General features: G+C 43.1%; 1 protein-coding gene across 2 annotated transcripts in view; it reads left to right on the forward strand.

Annotated features, from left to right (window-relative positions):
* LOC116534826 overlaps positions 1-20,740 on the forward strand; it is a 60,956-nt gene extending 40,216 nt beyond the window's left edge. For both annotated transcript variants that reach the window (XR_004261890.1, XM_032255577.1), the window contains one exon: positions 20,417-20,740. The gene's annotated coding sequence lies outside the window, so the exon portion shown is untranslated. The remainder of the gene's footprint in view (positions 1-20,416) is intronic.
* Positions 20,741-21,159: the final 419 nt, after the last annotated feature.

Consider the following 21,159-nt stretch of genomic DNA (forward strand, 5'->3'; position numbering starts at 1 on the left):
CATTCATTTTGAGACAAAGTCTTACTCTGTCACCCAGGCTGGAGTGCAGTGGCGTGATCACAGCTTGCTGAAGCCTCAACCTCCTGGACTCAAGCAATCCTCCCGCCTCAGCCTGGCAAGTAGCCGGGACTACAAGTGTGTGCCACCATGCCTGGCTGATTTGTTCCCCCTCGAACTGCCTAGTTTGAAACTTCTGAGCTTTAACAATCTTCTGGCCTCAGCCTCCCTCCCAAAGTGCTGGGATTACAGATGTGAGCCAATAGGGCAGGCCGATTCATGCTTTAGATTGAGAGGATGGAAGATGAGTGAGAAGACTGAAGAGGACAGCTCTCTTTTAGAGGTTACCTGTACCAAGGCCTGTACAATTCCACTCAGGGGTTGGCCAAGGACATTCATGTTATTTCACTAGAATTGAATGGCAGGCTTATTCACAGAAAACCCCAAATGTGTAAGGAGACGCCAGCTCTGCAGAATTAAGTTTTATGGATGACTATATATATACCACTTTCATGTACACAAACATAAAGCAAGAATTTCAGAACCCTCCAAGTCACTGAATGGTGTGCTCCGGGCTACAGCTAACACTCTCCTGAAAACAAAATAAACACAGGTCGGCAAAGATGATTTAGAAACTCTGATGGTGAGGATGGTCCCTAGTGACAGGTCCCTTGTGCTTCCTCTTGTGCTCACCCTGGGTCTGGATGTCACCTTGAAAAACCCTGGGCCAGTGTCCTGAGCAGTGAGCTACTTGGATCAGCTCTTTGGACTGCAGAGAAGGCAAAACCCACCACTGGGTTGTGTGGCCACACAAGTGAAAGAAGCAGTCTCTGGGTATCTGCCAAAGGCAATGGTTGACCTACCTAAGGAAGAGAAACATCTTGGACCAGAACTACCTATACGGTTGCTGCATTGTTTTCAATGAGGATGGTGATTGCACCAACTTCACTGAGTTGAATGTGATTAAAAGATGTGGCTGGGCGCAGTGGCTCATGCCTGTAATCCCAGCAATTTGGGAGACCGAGGTGGGCAGACCACCAGAGGTCGGGAATTTGAGACCAGTCTGCCCAACATGGTGAAACCCCATCTCTACTAAAAATACAAAAAATGAGCCGGACATGGTGGTGGGTGCCTGTAATCCCAGCTACTTGGGAGGCTGAGGCAGGAGGCTTGCTTGAACCCAGGAGGCAGAGGTTGCAGTGAGGCGAGATGGGCCACTGTATTCCAGCCTGGGAGACAAGAGCAAAACTCCATCTCAGAAAAAAAAAAAAAAAGCAATGTGCACCAAGGGGTTTGTACCAAGGAGATGCTTCAATCACGTTAGCTCTATGGCATAGCTGTGTACACACCATATTGTATGAAATTACGTAAACACAGGAGGATGAGGGGGTCAGCTGGTGGTCTCCAGAATCTCGCTGTTGGGGTTAAGATCTTGACTCTGCTAGTCAGCTCCATGGGCTTGGCCCATTCTTCAGCCTCTCTGTGCCTCAATGTCCTTGCATGTCCAGTGGGGTTTTGTGAAAGTCTCTGTGCGGATTTAACAGGATCAGATATACATCGCACGCGAGTCGTACCTGGTGCACAGCAAATGTTAGGCATTATCACTATTAAATTAAGAATGTTATATAGAATGGCCTTTTTCTGCATTGACCACACTAACATATCACTTTAATCTAAAGGTCTGACTTTAAAAACTGCTTCCACATCCTTTTATGAAAGGATTGGTTAAGTTTTTCCTGTGATTCCTGTGAGTTGACAAGAACCATTTTCACCATTTATAGGTGAAAAAAACAAGATGGTGAGTTCCGGAGAGTTCCCGGTCACAGCCCAAGGGTGGCTGGTCTGGGCCTAACAGTTCAGGCCATGCTCCCTCTTTCTCCCCTGCAGGCTGCACGAGTGCTGGGTCTGCATCCACCATGGGGTGAGAAAAGGGGTTAGTCCACCTCAGCAATGTTGTCACCTCCTGACACAGGCGCCCCATGGTGTCATCTGGTAGCCAGACTGTGCCCTGCATGACAGAATTCAGAAAACACAGATAGACTAAGAGTTCCTTTACCAAGACCATCACTATTTCGGTAAAAAGCAGACTGTCCAAAAAATCTGCATAGACATCATTATAAATGACGCTACAATGTAGACATGCTAAGGGGAGCTGGCCTTCCTCCTGTGTTGTTCTGCAGACTCAGCCTCAGCCCTGCTCCCTGCACCCACAGGGGTGTGAATAAGCAGGGAGCTCCCAGGTCTCCCCTAGGGCTGCCTCTTCTATTTCTGGGCCTGGTGCTCTCTTTTTTTTTCTGTGCATGTGCTCATCTTTCCCTTAACTATACTATTTTCCTGAGGGATTTTATCTAGAGCTTTACAAAAAATCCAAATAAATCAGACCTCCGAGCCCAGACTGGGGCATCTTCACCATGTGTGCGCGTGCGTGTGTTTGTGTGTGTGTGCATGTGTGTGTGCGTGTGTGTGCGCGCGTGCGTGCGTGTGTGCGTGTGTGTGCGCGTGTGTGTGTGTGTGTGTGTGTGCGTGTGTGTGTGTGTGTGTGTGTGTTTTCTCACTGGCCCTATCCCTCAAGCGTCTTCCATACTTCACACACAGCCGCACCTTTTTGTACTGAGCAGTCCTCAAAGCCTTTGCTATGTTTATTTCTCTACAGGGTCTGACAATTTCAAAGCCAATAAAATTTGATGGAAACTCGAAGGGTATTTTTTTTTAATCTTCACTACCAATTGCTCACATATTTTAGGTAAACAACAAAATATAAGCAGGCACTGTGATTCTCTTCACTTGGTTCAGCTCCTTGGGATGCTGTAATTTACAAGACTTTGCTTTCTACCTTATGGTTGTTTATTTTCCTTAATAGCCATTTAGGAGGGGCCTTATCAGAAGCTTTCTGAAAAGTACAGTAAATTATGTCTACTGGGTCAACTTTGTCTCCAGTTTTATTAATCTAGAAATTATAACTGTAATATTTCCTGAAAGTGTCTGATACTACGGAAGCCACAAATGCAGTAATTAACATGCAATTTGAAAAATTTATTCTCAGAGATCCAAACACAGTGAAAAACAGAAGAGCCACGAGAGACAGACAAACGCAAATGAGAAATTCTGCACCCTATTCCTGCTGCTGCTTACTTTACTTTCCACTTCCTATGCCCTAGTTTTTCTATTTAACCTCAGAGGTAATCATTGGGTCTACTGGATAAAAACATTGAGGAGAAAGTTTGCTCATCTGAGGGTTTTGAGCATTTCTGTAACTACTTAGGATTTGTTTGCTGGGTCACAAATGGGCATAATTGAGCAAAGAAGCATCTGACCTGGAAGGCCATGGCTGACGGCCAGGTAGCCCTGGGGAGGATGAGTTCTTTCCAGCAAGCTTCTAGAGTCATCTCCAAGATGGGCCAGCACTGCCCTACAGGTGGGCAGCTGGGGCAAATGAGCAGGGAGGCTGTTTCAGCACACAAGGGCTCAGTGCTCGGCAGTCAGCAGCGAGAAACCTGAGCAGCAGGGAGCAGGAACTTGAACGTGGAGACCAGGGTCTAGGATCCAAGAATAAGGCAGAATTGAGTAATGGTGTGTGGTGCTGGAAGCTTCCTCCCAGCTCCAAGGCAGCTGGAAAGACTCTGGAGTCTCTGCTCGACCCTCCCACCCCCATACCTGTTAGACCCAAACCTGGCTGGGTGGGGGTCCCTGCATGGACCTCCTGCCCACAGCCCTGTGTCTTGGGGAAATGATGGCTCCAGACACCTGCACCCACAAGCAGCCTGGCGCAGTCCAAAGGATGTGGACTTGAAGCCAGATGGGGTCTAATTCCAGATGGACTAAAGAGCCCTGTAGGATCCTAAGCCAAAAATTCCTGAAACCCCAGAAGCTTGTGAGGGAGGTTCTATGAGATACCACAGCATCTTTCAAAAGTTCAGTCTGGTTCTACCACCTGCATTGTTCCCCATACTTTTGTATTAATTCCATTTTAAGTAGGTTTTAAAAATCCCTCTACAACTTCATCCACAAGTGGCACACAAGGTACCCTCGGGAAAGGCTGAGGTTGTGCGGCTGAATCATGTGGTTGAGAGCCTGGTTTGCAGTGAGACCATCCCCTCTGCTCAGTTTCCTTGTGGCACTCCACTTCCTGGTCCCTTTCTCCTCCTCATTCTCTCGTCGAACCTGGATGAAGCCTGAGTGTTGACCTCTGCACCCAGCCTCTCCTGGAGAGGTCTTGTTTGAGTGAAGATGGACTTATGTGGGATCACGAGGGTCTCAAATCCCGCTGTCGTGTTCCCTTCATCTGTGGGATCTGGATGCCTGCTTGCATCACCAGGTCAGGCCCCGTGACATGGGTACAACACAGACTGGTCCCCAGAGCATCAAATCCAGGGACTCCGGCTGTTGGACGCCCTTTTTCAGGACCAGTCCTACGCTGGCATTGCACCTTTGAGTCTCTGTCCTAAATATTCGTTTCCTCCTCTCTCCCTACAAGCTTACCATTAAAATCCCAGCAGACCTGTGTCAGGAATACCTGATAGTCCTGAACTGGAGGAAGAGGGGAGGGGAGTCAACCCCAGGGCAGGAGTGAGATGCTAAGGTTGGCATTGCGTTTTAGAGTTGAAAGGACCTGACTTTAGAGCTAAAGAAAGAGAAGCCAGCAGCATAAAGTAAGCTGCCTAAGATCACACAGCTAGTAAAATTCAGAATGAAGAACCAGACTCTCAACTCTCAACTGTACTGAGCCTTTATTCCTACAGAGGCTGCTAGGAGCTCCTTCACGCAGAACTGGGGACCTGGACTCCCCAACCCTGGCAGGTGTTTAGGAATTTTTCATTTTGGTAGAGCCACACCTGGGAGAAAGGAAAACAGAGCATGCCTTTGCTCACCTATTTTTACCTTCCCACCTGGAATAGGGAGAAGAAGGAAGGGGACAAACCCTCCTCCCCCTACAGCCTACCCAGCCAGTCCCCAGGAGCACTGCCAGCCAGCTCACAAGCCCACTTGGTGGTGAGCAATGCAAACTTCCCCCCCGAGGCCCAGGATGAACCCCAGCCCCACCCATGCAGGGAACACAGATACCTCTGCTCTCAGGCAAAAGAAATCATCAGCGCTGAAAAGGAATGGAGAATTAGTCAGTGATGACTCAGAAGTCAGTCTTTTTGTCTGCACACTGCTGAAATGTTTAGATCAAATGTGAGACATCACCTCAAACCAGATGTTTGTATGCATTTTGACCAAGGTTTAGATATTTGGAAATGCTGGTTGGGGTACTGACATTTCAGTATCCCTTCAAAGACCAAACACATGGAAGTTAATAAAGGCTTTCTTTCTAGAGCCTGATGAAGACAGATTAAGAGATAAGCTTGGCTAGGTTCAAAATCACAACTCACGTGGCTACTGAAATGTCTGAGAAAAAAATGTTTTCCTAAGTGACATGAGGGACTGAATGTTCTTGTCCCCTCCAAATTCCTATGTTGAAATCAAATCCCCAATGTAATGACATTTGGAAGTGGGGCTTTTGGGAGGTGATTAGTCACAAGGGTGAAGCCCCCGTGCATGGGATTAGTGCTCGTTTAAGAAGAGGCCTGAGAGCCAGCTTCACCTCTCTCCACGCAGTGAAGACACATGGAGAGGTAGGCTGCCTGCAGCCTGGAAGGAGCCCATCACCAGGTCCCAGTCATGTTGGTCCTCTGGTTTCAGACTTCTGGCCTCCGGAACCATGAGACATGAATTTCTTCTGTTTGTAAGTCACCCAGTCTATAATGCTTTGTCATAGCAGCCTGAACTAAGATGCTTAAATGAAGATACCTTTTTGTGGGGATGTTATTGTTTAGATGAGAAGCACAAAAATATGTTTATAGAATAAAACAAAATGAGTCTTCAAGCCACTGTGATCGATTATGCCATCAAGTTTAATGGCAATAATTATTAAGTAAAGCTCCCATGTAGAATAGAAATTCTAGTATCCAAAATGTAAAATACTTGGTACTAGAATGTCTGTTACATATAAAGAGTTAATTAAAGACAGTCATATTTTATGATCAGGAAATAAAGCATACAACAGTGGTCCTTTGGTAGACCCTACTAACAAAATGTACAGATTAAAAGTGTTTTTTAAAAATAAGACTCTTTCAATTTTTCTGCTTGAATTTTTGAATATCTTCCTTAGATGCTAGATTTAGAATGAGATCATTTCTCACTCTTTTCATACGTTTTTCTGCCTGGGTTAAAATGTTCACTAAAAGGTATGCATTTTGAAGGCTGTTACCCACAGGATAAGAAAATAATATATTCCAGTAGTACACTTTGGGGAATCAACATTTTTTTCCTGTTAAATTTTTCATGGAATTCCTGCTAATAGTATGACAGGTATCTGACAGCAGAACCAGAAGATAAAATAGATACAGAAAGTTATTCGATTAGTGATTGGAAGGAAGGAGGCCAGAGAGTATTCAGTGACTCCTGAAAATTCTCCCTACAGAATGAATGCCAGTGAGATGAAACCAATGAGCTTTGACCAAGGGAAGAAATCTGAATTCTAATCAAGGAGCATGGTAAGCATGAAGTGCCACTGAGACCCTCAAAAGGATGATTCCTCCCTGACACAGGAAAATTCACAGAACCAACACATAAGCAACAGATCAGCAGTATGGATTATGTGTGCCTGGTGTGCCTGGGTGTGTGTGTTCCACACCCACAGAGGAACTCGGGGGCTGCAGCATGAGTGCTGTGTGAGCCCAGAGCAGAGCTTCGGACAGCCCTGATTCTTTCCTTTCCCCTCTCCCTCAGTAAAGGAGATGAACTAGGAGACGCATTTTCCCCCTCTGCACCTGAGGATATGGTATTTCTGGCACAATAGAAAGGATCAGATCCTTAAGCCTGAAACGCAGCTCTCTCTACAGAGTTATTCTCTATGTGGTGTGTCATAGTCTATTATGGGTTTGTGTGGGGCTCGATCAGGTTAATACCCTGAATCCAAGTCATCTTTCCAAATGAATCCAAATGAAAATACTGGCTTGGAGAAGATTTCTCGGTAAAGATATAATGCAGAATAATGAACAGTAGCCAAAGAGAGAGAGGATGTAGAACCAATCAAAGGGAGGGCAGATGTTGAAAATGTCTTGCTGTTCGGGACTGTGATCCAACAAAAGCAATTATGTGTGTGCTTTTTCAATTTCCAAACAGGAGAGAGGCCCTTTGAGGGTTTCCAAGGTCTCATTCTATCTACACTTTGGGCGCTGAACAGGGAGGGGATTGCGATGCCATGTATGGCCAACAGCAATGGATGCCAAGCCAGGCTCATGGCATAAGACAGACTTGGGGTGAGGGCACTCCCGACCACGTAGGTGAAATACACATATTCGAAGACTGCCCTTGAGGGTGTGTGTCTGTATGGAGAAGCACATAGCAGGGAGCCCACTTAAATCCTGCTCTCCAGCAGATAGAGAATCACAAGATGCCATAGTTCCAAACTCAAATGGAATGATGTCAGGTAGCTTGTCTACACACTGAGGGAGGGAGGTGGCCTTGGCCTTTGTTGAAAATGGGCAGAGCAGCAAGATAGACTTTCTAGTGACTCTCTGATGGGAGACTGGGTGACTTTCAATTCTTTTCACCAAAGGAGGGTTAGATAAAATTAAAATACTATGGTTTGAGAGTATCTCAGACGAGGGCCATAAATGATGTATACTGCCCACGGTCAGATGACACTTTAGCAACTGACACGTGCACATCAAGTGAAGGTGTCCTTATGCTGCACAGCTACACAGAAAAATATGGAACGGTAAAGAAGGAAGAAGAACCGTGAACAGGAGAACCATTCCATCTTATTCCTTATATGTACAAACATGAATAATTTGACATGATGTTTAGACAGTTTCCCCCTAACTTAAGTCTTTTAATTAAAATGAAAGGAAGAAAATACGCTTTAAATATGAATGCGAGAAGGTGTGAGTTGACAGCCCCCAGCCTTCCTACTCTTCTCTTGCCGTTGTTAGCGAGCACAATAAAATCTCATCTTCCCCTGTCGTCTTTTCATAATGTTTATGGTTGTTTGAGGTAACACATAAACCATACTGAATGTGATATTCCCCTTATTACATGTCAGTGGCATTATTAAACTAAAGCCCGTCCCTTATTCTGCTATTTACTTTTGTGGCGAATCAATGTATTTTCCTTGACTCACCAGGCAATATTGCAAGGCTGCCTGTGGCCGGGAAGGTAAATGCTAACTTTTCAGCCTGTGCCAAGTGGCACACCCTCTGCTCACTACCGACTGAATGAGAGCAGTATATTCTGGACTGAAAAATGGGCTCGGATGTTGGCCCTAATAAATTACATGATTATTAAAATGCTGCGCAGTTCCTGCCCATATTATTTTATTTTACTCCTTGCTGTCTCCCGCCCGGTTGCCTGCTCGACTTTACTTCTGTTTTCTGTGTGCTTAACTTGTAAAATGCTAAACAAGTTTTGATATTTACCTGTTTATGATTAAATTGCAAAATGATCTGCTTAGTTCTGTTCTAAATTAAGGTCTGCATTAAATGTCATAGCATTTATCTTTCATAAAATGAGACAGCAAGGACACTAATTTCCTAGGTATTCAATCACTGCCCTGTGCCACTGGAGAGACAGCCCAGGAGCGAGCCTGCCCACAGTTCACAGCTCACTGACAGCCCTGAGATGGAATCATAAAAGTCAATTAATCATTAAAAGCTGTTACAAGCGCATATCGAACCAGTCTGGCACAAAATGTTAATCAGTCCAATATCAATATAATAAATTCCTGCAAATTGGAGTGATCGATATGTTTAGGGCCTAATGAATCAATTTGAGGGCACTGGGCTGCTCCTTGGGGTCCCCATGACACGGCAGCCGGGTGAGTGCTACATCTCTAGGCGCACTGCCAACAGAGGTCACCTATCCTAACAGGCTGTTCACTTCAGCCACAGTTACCACGGTGACAGCATGTCACCGTTGCCCTAGTGTCCTTCTAGGTAAGGTGGAAACCAATGCATCACTGCCCTTGATGGATTTGTCAATAATACTTAGCAGGGGAGGGGACCGCTCACATAACACTCGCAGGCCTCCAGTCCCCAAGCAGTTTGGAGTGATTTAATTGTCTGAAGAGGTGTGTGCTTCTGCATATATGCAGGAACTAAGCAGTGGTCACAGGCAGAGGGAGTTAGCAGTGGAGCTGACTGTGTTTGAAAGCCTTGGGAAAACAGTATAGAAAATAACAGGCAGCCAGAGCCAGGTCCAGGTTGGTGTTCCATTAACCAAGTCGCTGTGTAAGTAAGAAATAACCTGGAGCTTCTCAGATTAAGAATTTATTAGCTACAAAATTTTAATACATTACTCATGAGTGGAAATGGAGTTGCGTATTAATGTCCCCAAGGCTTAGACTCAGCAGCAACATTTCTAGACACCCGCTTGCAGACTGTAGATGTTCACCAGGAAAAGTCCATCGGGAAACTTGGGGAGTCAGGAATGATTGGTGAGGGCTCCCTCTTTTTCTCTCCCCCTACATCCCGCCACCTCCCTCTCTCTCCCTTCTCTCGCTTGCCCCATCTCTCGTCACTACCTACGACCTGCAACCTTTTCTTTGCCCAAACACAATCATGACTCCAAAAGTGTGAAGCAGATAGGACACTCAGAAGGGGGATTTTAAGTCAGTCTCTTCATCGTCTGTTTTTAAAAACCAGAGTTTTCATGTTTTAAACATTTTATCGTTTGTTGCGCCTCTTAAAACTGACCAGTGAAGAGGGAGCCAAGAGCATTTCAGCACTGCAGAGTGGCATGAAGTCTCTTTAGAAATGAAAAAAATCTCAGCTCCCGGGACTCTGGGGAATCACTGTGTTCCAGAACCTTCACTGTCATTTAACATAAAACATAAAGGTTAACACTGAATAAAATGATACCCTGGCTGATTATTTTGATAGTCTCAAAGTACAACTTTTTCCCCTGGATTGCTGTTATAGAATATGTGGACTGTACATGCTTTGGGGCTGTTTTCCACTTTCCTCCTGTACCCATAGGAGAATGGCACAGGCGAATCCCTAGCAGTGACTGTGTGAATCTCCCTTGGAGTCATTCATTCCCTTATGGCAAAAAAATGGCAGCTATGGCGATCTGAAGAAATGTTAATTTATACTAGCGAGTTATGTTTAATGATTTTTTTTTCTTACCTGAAAAAAAAGGGAGAAAAAAAAATCATTTTTGTAATGGTGATCTGAATTATAAGAAACATCAAAATAAATTACAAATTCTCCACTAAAGAAATAACTATTCACCACATTGAGACAGGGTGATGTTAAGGGTGTGCAGACAAAGGTAATGCAGGGCCTCCGCTTAATTGCCCTGACATCGTGCTTAGTTCCTCCAGCGACACTCTGAGAGCTAAAAATCTCTCATTGTTATTAATTGTATTCCTTTTAGAATGTAATGTCATATCGCTGCAGGCTGAGCTAATGAAACATACCCATATTACCAAAATAGGCATATTTCTTTTTGTTCAACGCGTTCTATCAAAACTGTCTGCTAAAGACATTGTGTTAAAGATCCTTTCATAGTGTAATATAAAGAAGATCTCAACTACCTCAACATTTCTATTACACAATTACTAAAATGCCCAGGAGGACTAAACAATATAGTGTGAATTCAGTTATCCTATAAGACTTTGGAAATATTGCTAATTCCTGCCTCTGATTTATGTTAATATTAATGCTAGATTACATGCTATGGCTTCTGAACAGCCGCTGCATACCAATTCATACAAAGGCAGGGTGCTTCCATGCACCGGTGCTATATGCCTCTATTATAATGAGAATCTGAATTATTTATCTCTATTTATCCTACAGGAGTTCACCTGACCCCAGTCCCATTTTCTTTTCCTAGTGCACATCAATGCGTGTAAACATGACTTCAGAGCTGCTGCACACTTTATATGTGCTGTTCTGTTTCAGCCACAAGGCACAGCAATAGGCAGTAGACAAAATGTTACACCACTAAGAGAATTCATTTAAGCATTTATTTGAGGTAAACTCTCCTAATTAAGTCAACTTTAACACAGACACGCAAATGGCACCATGCATATGTGTCTGGCGCCTGAACATCATCTGGTGAGCCCAAAGGAAGTCAGGCAGTGACAGGCCAAGGAGGCAGTTAATAAATTCAGCCTCTCCTTCCTATAACCTTTCAGTTAGAAAAACGTTTGTCTGTGGGGGTTAAGAGGCTCTGCGAGTTCCTGCAGGAAGATGAGCTTTTCATTCTTTGGCTTGTACATACAACAGCTACATCAAGAGCTGGTTCTGATTTTGCTTTGATACTTACTCAAGTTGGTCTGCTGAATGACCAGCAAGTTCTTTTCCTTGCTCAAGGAAAGGCCAAGTTAAGTTGGAATGATTGGAAGTCATAGGTGAGATTCAGATTCTTAGCTGAATGGCCTTAGCTTTCTGGGATGGGGAAGCTTCCAGAGGGCCCAGAGTATGAAACAGGACTTTCATGGTAGGGTATTGCTGGGATGAAGCATTTGCAAAACACTACAAAGCCAGAATTTCTATCAGAAGAAGAGCAAGTTGCCAGCAATTGGACTTGCAATATTTTAGGTAGCCCAAAGTAACACATTAAAGTGGCACTCTCTACTTTGCAGCTGTGGGGAACTGTTGGAGGGTCAACTGCTAAGCGCTAATTATCAGAGAGTGAACCATTCAAACTCTCTTAGGTGATTAAATGATGTACCTTTAGTTCATCTGAACCTGTTACAGTGTAGTCTATCAGATGTCACTGACAGGGCCACTGAAAAGTGTACATAAAGGAGGAGTGAAATGGGTGTAGCAAAAAATCCTGGAAATGTGAGTTTGTATTTATGTACAAAATCAACCAAAAAATCAAGTGATAAAGTATTAATGAGCATATACTGCAAAGGTCAATACAGTGGAATGAATCCAGTTAATAACCAATAATCTGTGAAATGTGAATCTCAAGAATATGCAAACGTTAGGATTGTGAGACTGGAGCTTTGAATCGTGTAGGATATAATAACATTATTTATAGTGTTCCTTGTCTAAATCGTGGTGTAATATATGACACGGCACACACACTGCTTTAATAGACCCTGTAGAAAAGCAAACTCAAATGTATACTGAGATACATCAGTTTCTGTCCTTTACACGTCTGATGTATATCAGTTCCTGTCCTTTACACATTCCAAGCCCTCCAAGGCTGAAGGTCTTAAGGCTGTGTACCTGGGGTGCAAGAGAAGAGCATGGAGGAGGTGAGAGCCAGGCAGGTGGATCATGCACTTTGGTTAGAGAAAGGCAGAGAGTGGGTCTCTGGGCTCACTGAATTCCTCAGGCCGGACCTCCCAGTGAGCTCATGAAACAGGTAGGAAATGGAGCCATTATTCCAGAGATTCTAGCCAGCCCCAAGACCTGGTATGAACCCCATGGATATTTAACCGGCACAGATAACTGCCATCACAGTGACAAGGCCCAGCTGGGATGAGGATGGATTTAGAAATGAGCAGCTGGACACCTGGAACTCCTAGCTGGCTGGCTGCTCATGTGCATCCTGGTCTGTTAGCTCAATAGTACGACCTTTCATCTCACATAATTGATTTTGTTGGGTTCCACTCATAGCATCATGGCAGATTTTTACTACTTATTTTCTTTCTTTTAAAATGTCATTCTGTTATAAGAGTAATATCTGCAATTTTTAACATAGACCATAGACTATTTTACAAACTGCATGCTTCCAGTTTATGTATATAGTGGAAGTCCCCTTATTTTTACCCTCCAGGGTTAACTACTATAACTGTTTGCTGAATGGTATATCAGGTTTTACTTACATATTTATTAATATGTAACTGAAGATTTTTGTTTTAACAAAATTAAGCTCAGTGTCCTATTAGACATTAATGGCTGTATTCGTTTTCTGGGGCTGCTGTAACAAATTACCACAAACTGGGTGGTTTAAAACAACAGAAATGTATTCTGCAGGCCAGAAGTTCAAAAACAAGGTATCAGCAGGGCCGTGGCTCTGAGGTTTTAAGAGGGAATGTGTTCCAGGCCTCTTTTCTAGCTTCTAGTGGCTTTCAGCGATCCTCGCCCTCCTTCGCGAAGGATGAAACTATAAGTTTCATCACTCTAATTTCTGCTTTTCTCTGCAGGATGCCATCTTCCCTCTGTGTATGTCTGTATCCAAAATATTCTCTTAGAAATTCTGGTCCTTGGATTAGAGCCCACTCTACTTCAGTATGACCATCTTAACTTGATCGCATCTGCAAAGACCCAGTTTCCAAATATGGTCACATTCTCAGGTCTTGGGGGTTTAGACTTCAACATACCTTTCCAGGGGACATACTTCAATCCACAGCAATGGGAACATATTTGGCTGGTGGTAGCGTTTGAAAGTCATGAACAAATAGGCAAAAGAATTTTCTGTTGGCTTGCTTGCTTACTTCATTGGCATACAAACAGTTTTCTATATTCATGTAGTTCCAGTTGGCAATCGTTCCTCACAGTTTTTAATTTTTTTTCTTTTTTCTTTTTTTTTTTTTTTTTGCTGCACAGAAAGGTCTTCCTCACTTTAAGATTAAAGAAACACTGTGTATTCATTTTTTTTCCTATTGCGTCTTTGACCCATTGGAATTTATTTTGATGAGAAGTAAAACAGAGATCCAATTTTATTTTTTTCAAAGGGCCAGTTGACTAGCTCATAATCCGCAGGTAATACCCCAGCCATTCTGCTTGGAATGTCCTTTTTATAATATAGATAATGGGTCAGTAGTTGGTTTATTTCTAGGCTGCCCATTGGATCTATTAATCTGCGCATTTATTCCTATCCCTGTACAATGTGTCCTAGTTTTTATTATTGCGGCTTTATGTTGCATTTTAGTGTCTGGTAGAGATTGTTTTCTGTTGCTGCTCTTCTTTTCTCCTTCTAGAAGTGTCCTGGCTAATCCCAAATAAATATTCATTCTTCCAGATAAACCTTGGTACCTTTTTGTCATGTTAAAACAGGAAGTTCTATTGGGATTGTGCTGGGAAGGACTGACTTCTTCAACCTGTCAATATCTGCTCTGTGCCAGCCAAGTTTTTTCTCCATTATGCGATTTTTTTTCTTTAAGTCTTTCAGCAGATTTTTATAGTTTTCTCTATAGAGATTTTGGGCATTGCTTGAGTAATTTATTCTTAAGCATGTCGTGTTTTTGTTTGTTTTTCTATTGTGAATGGAATCTTTGAATTACACCCTGATTTCTCCTCCTACTCGTTCTCCACATCAATCTGTTGGCAAGTACTGGTAGTTCTTTCTGCATCTGAAATATACATCAAACCTATGCATGTTTCCCTGTCGCCACCCTACCGCCATCTTCCTCTCACCTGGGCCACAGCTTTCCACCCATACTTTCTACGATCTATTCTCTGTATGTCTGTCGGGGCTGGCTTTCTCAGCAGTCCACAAAATCATACCAACACCCCTACCTTCCAGGCCTTCAGTGGCATATTGAACATGAAAAAAGACCCAGCAGGCATCCTGTGGGATCCTGCCCCGGCCTCTCCTCGCCATCCTGGCTCCTTCCCATCTCTCTAACATGCCAAGCTCCTTTTCTGCAGCTCTTTCCCTGTTTCTTTTGTGCTGCCTTCTCTGCCTTCCTCTGGCTCTTTGCATAAGTGGATACTTCTCATCCATCACATCTCAGCTCCTATTCCACCTTCTAGGAGAGGCCTTTCTGGGCCACTCTAGAGAATGCCGGACTTTCCCCAATCACCTGTCCCTGACCTCTCTAATTCCAACATCCCATCCCCTTATTCTCCTGAATTCCTTCATAGCACTTGCCGTTGCCTGAAAAGTCTTGTGTATCTACTTGTATATTTGCTTTTAGTGCATTGCTTATTTCCTTTAATTACAAAGCAAGTGACTGGAGAAAATCTACTCTCCTATTTTAGCTGTGTCCCTGGGGCTTGGTACAAAGGAGCCTCTCAAGAAAAAAAGCATTAAGCAAATATGATGATGTTGCCTCTACTTTCTTCTCCTGTCTTATATTTGCAGAATAAGAAGCTATTATTATTATTTTTTGAAGTAACTATTCCTTTTGCTTTTGACTAAGACTTGTTTTAATCCTCATGGGATTTTCCATGTATGCAATCCTATTACATCATCTGCAAGTAATAAAAATTTTGCTTCCTTCTTTCCACCATTTATATTTCTCATTTTGTTATTTTAATTACTTTGACTAGTACTTCTAGAATAATTTTAAATAATATTGGTGATAACAGGGCCTCTTGAGTTGGTATTGACTTTAGTAGAAACACTTCTCTTGTAGGGTTTTACTCTAAAGCATGATACTATGATACGGATACTACAAAAAATGTGTGATTGTGTGTGTGTGCGTGTGTGTGTGCGAGTGTGTGTGATTTTATCATATTAAGAATGTATGCATCTAGACCTATTATAGAAAGATTTCTAAAAGTCAGGATTAAATATTGTTCTCAAGACACATTTCAGTACTTGTTCGGGTTAACAAATTATTGGTGATTAATTTATTAAAGTGGTGAATTGCATGAATAGATTTATTAATACAGTATTAAATTATTATTGCCTTCTGAGGTGAAGTCCATTTGGTGTTTTTAAAGAGTACCCGGGCATTTCTATTTACTAATATTTTATCCAGGATCTTTGCAGCAACATGTTTGAGTACGCCCAGACACGGATGGTTCACTTTCCTGGGCTGTCATTGACAAATATGCTTTGGGATGAGAGCATCTCTAGAAGGGAAGTTAAAAAAGAAAATGAAAAAGAAACGGAGATTCAGAACTTATATCTTCACACAGGTTCATAACATGGTAAAACAGTGATAATTTTTAGAAATAGCTCTGGATGAGAAGATGAGAGGGTTCAATCATGCCTTAAGAGTAAGAAGTCAAGAACTGTAGAAGAAAGATGAGTGAATTTTCAAGAGCACATGACCCCCTTGTCCAAGGAGAAAGGAGCAGCTGAGGAATCTCCCACTGCTAGTCTATCCTCACTCATCAAGAAGTCCACTGTGACCTCATGATCCTCTATGATCTGATGCAGATACATAAGCAGAGTAGAAGAAGCTAGGATCAACTCTATTCCAGCAAGTGTGAGGAAGATTTCCCTGTCTCCCAGCTGGATAACCACTCAGGTTTATTTAAATCCAGTTTAAACATGGTTTCCTGAATGATTTTCCAATGGTCTACAGCAAAGAATGTAAGAATCAATCCTTAAGCTAGGCAATGCATGGAGACATCAGTTATGCTAAAATATTTAAATTATTTCATAAGAGTAGATAATGACACATAGTAAATTGTGTGCTGCTGATAATACTAGAAAAGCCTTAGGGAAGATGGACGTAAGTGTATATTTTAAAATATTATTTTCCTTCTTTATTTCTTTCTCTTTATTTTTTAAGTATTTGCACTTTTTAAAGATTCCTAGAGAACCAGATGGGTGATAAAAACCCTCAAAATACCAGGTTTCACATGTGATACTAATATTGGGAGAAAAAAATGACATTAGATATTATTTAGTTATTCTGAAACCTGTCACTTTTTGAAAGTAGAATCTGAATTAGAAAATAAAATTAATTGTGTAACATTGTGTTCTCACATTTTCTTTCTTTTTTTTTTTTTTGAGATGGAGTTTCGCTCTTGTTACCCAGGCTGGAGTGCAATGGCGCGATCTCGGCTCACCGCAACCTCCGCCTCCCGGGTTCAGGCGATTCTCCTGCCTCAGCCTCCTGAGTAGCTGGGATTACAGGCACGCACCACCATGCCCAGCTAATTTTTTGTATTTTTAGTAGAGACGGGGTTTCACCATGTTGACCAGGATGGTCTCGATCTCTTGACCTCGTGATCCACCCGCCTCGGCCTCCCAAAGTGCTGGGATTACAGGCTTGAGCCACCGCGCCCGGCGTGTTCTCACATTTTCAATGCAACTAGTGAATCATGAGGCCAAAAGTCCTTAAGACAGTCACTCCAGGACCTTCATTGGAGCCCAAGCCTCTGCCTTTCACCTGAGAAAGAATTTCCAAACTGCCTAATGCAGGAGAAAACTATGTCCATGGTCCCACTGGGGACCAGAGGATCCTCTGAGAATTTGGATGAGAATCTGGAAGATATGCTGGAAAAGACCCACAGATGGCACGCTGGGATACAAAAGGAAGACTCCAACACCAGCCAAGGGGTGTGCATGTTACTGCAAGAAGCCAGTGTCATGAGAAGAAGCTCTAAGGCACCAATGATCCAGGAGTCTTACCTAGGAGCTTGATGCTGCCCCTGTTCCGGCTGGTCATGGCCCTCTGTGTCTGTGCCCACCCGTCAGCGTCTGCCCACGCCTGGCTGTGCCCCTCACAGCTGCCTGTGCCAGGGTGCTGGCTGCAGGCTGGGCCAGATCAGGCTGCCTCCCAGCTGGGCTCCCCACAGCCAGTCAGCTCCCATTTTGACATGAAGCCATATAAGTGGAAATCCAGTTTTACAAAGCACAAGTGACTGGTAATGAAGACGTGACCAATGCTTATGCGAATTTTATTTAATTTTAAATCAATTGTGGATTCTAATTCATTAATAAAAGGAAAAAAGCATGCAGGAATGCCTAATCTCTTGTCATTATTCAAATACAAGAGAGTACTTCTTCATATATAATTCTTAGAGAAATTGTCAATTTCCCATTTTCTCTGAAAATCTATTTTTATAGAAAAATGTGGGCCCGACTCATTCTGTAAAAAATTAGATTTGGTTTTATTGGACATTACATAAACAAGAAAAAAAAAGGTCCAATCAAGTGCTTGACTGAATTTTTCACCATTTCATCATTTTTGTTATTATATAGATGGTCTAAAAATAACATTATGATCAATCAACAACTTGGCTTTAGTGATAATGAAGTATCTGAGGAAAACACAGTAGCCCCTATGACAGACTCAGGCACTAAAATTGGGCTATAACAGAGAGATGTGGGTTTTCTTTATGGGGTTCAAGCTCTTCAGCCCATGTCTTCTCTGGACTGCTCAGCTTTCCCTGGGGTCAAGTAAAGGGTCAAGATTGGGCAACTGTGATGGTTCTAGCTCTCTTTGCCTCCCCTAAGACTTAGAAGAGCAAAATGTCTACAAGCAGCTTCTCCTCTACTGTATGAATTAAGTGGAAAGGAAAGAAATGCTACGTCTGAGTTTTTTCCTCCACTCAATGGGCCCTTCCTTAACTTGCATTCTCCCTGTTCCGCTGACAGCCATGCACCTAACTACAGGCAGATCACGTAAACTCTCCAGGTCTTATTTCACTCAAATGTAAAATAACAATACCTACCTCATAGTACTAACATGAGAGTTAATTGAGAGATGATTTATCAACTATTGTGACAGTGAAGTGCTTAGTAGACTGCTGAAGACATAGGAAGAACCCCAAAAATGGTAGCTAATCTTACTACCGTAACTGAAGGAGATTATAAAGCTCTCCAAATGGAAGAAAGATTTTGAATTTATTGAGAGTTTAACAAACAGCTGGAGTTTTTGCAGAATGAGATTAAGAAAGAGGATAACTGTACGCAGTTGGCCCTCTGTATCTGTGGGTTCCACATCCATGGATTAAACCAACTATGGATGTAAAATACTCAGAAAAAAAAGAAAGAAAAAAGAATAATGCAACAATAAAAAAATACAAATTAAAAAATACAGTATAAGAACTATTTACATCGTATTATTAAGTAATCTAGAGACGATTTAAAGTGTACAGGAAGATACATGTAGGTCATATGCATATACCTGGCCATTTTATATCAGGGACTTGAGAGTTCATGGATTTTGATAGCCCAAGGGGTCCTGGACCCAAATGCCCAAGGGTACTGACGGACAACTGTATAGTCAAAATGTGCTACACGGGCCGGGCACGATGGCTCATACCTGTAATCAGGCTGGTCTTGAACTCCTGACCTACAAGATCACCTGAGGTCAGGAGTTCAAGATCAGCCTGGCCAACCTGGTGAAATCGCATCTCTACTAACACACACACACACACACACACACACACACACACACACACACTAGCCAGGTGTGGTAATAGGCACCTGTAATCCCAGCTACTTGGGAGGCCGAGGCAGGGAGAATTGCTTGAACGCAGGAGGCGGAAGTTGCAGTGAGCTAATGAGTACTCCAGCCTGGGTGACAGAGCAAGATTCCATCTTAAAAAAAAATTGTGCTACTTGGTTACATACAGTCATAAGACATTGCAAGGGATGCACTGAAAGAGAGATGCTGCCTGTGATGACCCAGGCAGTGGGCAGAGTAGAACAGCAGAGTGGAACATAAAGCTGCAGGTTGGGAAAAGAAGTGTGACGGGAACCATGTCCTGGAAGCCTGGGAGACGCACATCTCCCAGAGGGTTCATGGCTGGCTCTGAGGACTTGAAAAGCCCTACATGCCCCCTGATAGAGAGACAATGAAAAACATGAATTTACCCATGAGTGTTTCAAATTAAAAAAACAAAGATAAGGAGGATAGTGGAGGAAAAGATGTGGAAGAGAAAGAAAAGGACAACAAAGAGAGGAAGCATCCGAGACTTGGAAGCACGAAAAGCTGATTCAGGGAACTCCACCTATCCGAGACCCGCACAAGTGGTCTTGGGAGACAGAGAGATGGGAGAGAGGGGGAGAAGCTGTAAGAAACACAGAAAAGTATGTTGTGTAAGGAAACATGCAAATACAAGTATATAATATTATTATATTAAAATTTTAAGAGCCAATTCTCAAAAAGTCTTTATCCTGAAACCAAGCCTGACTGCATCATGTCTCTTGACAGCTCTTTGGGTGTTCACGCCACCCACAGGCCCAAGCCCAGAGCCCCACAGGCCCTCTCCACCTCCAGCACCCAGGACGTCCTGGCATGGGAGCCATCCCCTCCAGGCATTTGGGGCAGTGTGTTGATTGCTGTCACTGCACAGAGCAGTGCCGAGTTTGTTCCTATTGGCTGAGCAAGCATCAAGCACAGAACCTAGCGTGTTGTAGGTGCTTGACAAGTGTTTTTTGAATAAATGACAGAAGGGGGAAGGAGGGAGTTTGGGTCTGGGGAAGCCTCCACTGTAGCTGAGATCACTCACAGGCATCATTGTCCACTCAGCCCTCAGGGAAGCCAGCTCTGCTTCTCCTCTTGACTGCTCTTTGCATTCCCACCCCCAAGCTGTTGAGCACCATTTAAATGCATGCTTTAAAAATCACTATGTGGTGAGGGGGAGTCCCCACAGGAGTTGCTAACAGAAGGATAATCTGCTCAAATTCAATACCTGGGTAGCTTATTTTCTCTTTCATACTTCCAAGGAGCCATTTTTTCTCCCCTATCTTTAGAGTTTAAAGAGAAGACTCAAGACATGGACTTTATTTTCTTATTTTCTCTTTTTATTTTATTTCTATGTAAGGGTGCTCCAAGCCTGAACACTGAGCATGACCCCGGTTCATATGCACAACATGACAGGTTGGACGTCAACGTGCAGTCATTCGGTTTGCTCAGGACGCCTCTTGCCTGCCAGGGTGAGCACACACGGCAGCGAGCAGCCCTGGGCACCCCACGGGAAGAGGATGCCATGCTGTCGGCATCCCTTCTGACTCTGAGATGTGCGACATTCACCATGCCAATGTTACTGTAACCTTGCAGATCAGTCTGGGTTTGCTTCAGACAGAAGATTCTGGAATGTGTTCAAGCATTACTCATCTCTAGACTTTTAAAACCCAATAAATTTTCATACTACTTGAATTATTACTTTCAAGATGCATATTTTTATTTCACTTACCTAGATTGAAAAGAAAAACATGTAGTGGGGCTTACTGAGTAATGGCCACAGAGTTGCAAACCACTCGGATGCGGGGCAATTGAAACACACCTTTGTTGGGCTTTGTTCTCCAGCCCACAGCCAGAGGCAGCGCTTGTGACTTGACATGCCATGCAGAACGTGGACCTGTTGACTGTTTTTTTTCTTTAAAGGGGATGGCATGGAGAGAAATGCCAGATATAGGTGAGGGAGAGGAAAGCAGCAAATCACACTGTCACGTGTGTACCTATGCAACAATCTTGCATGTTCTTCACATGTACCCCAAAATCTAAAATGCAATAAAAAAAAATAAAATAAAATACATCTACTAAGAATAAATAAATAAATAAATATAATTCAGAAA

Source organism: Sapajus apella, unplaced genomic scaffold (genome assembly GCF_009761245.1).
Source record: "Sapajus apella isolate SASKATOON/1434 unplaced genomic scaffold, GSC_monkey_1.0 scaffold89, whole genome shotgun sequence".
Lineage (NCBI taxonomy): Eukaryota > Metazoa > Chordata > Mammalia > Primates > Cebidae > Sapajus > Sapajus apella.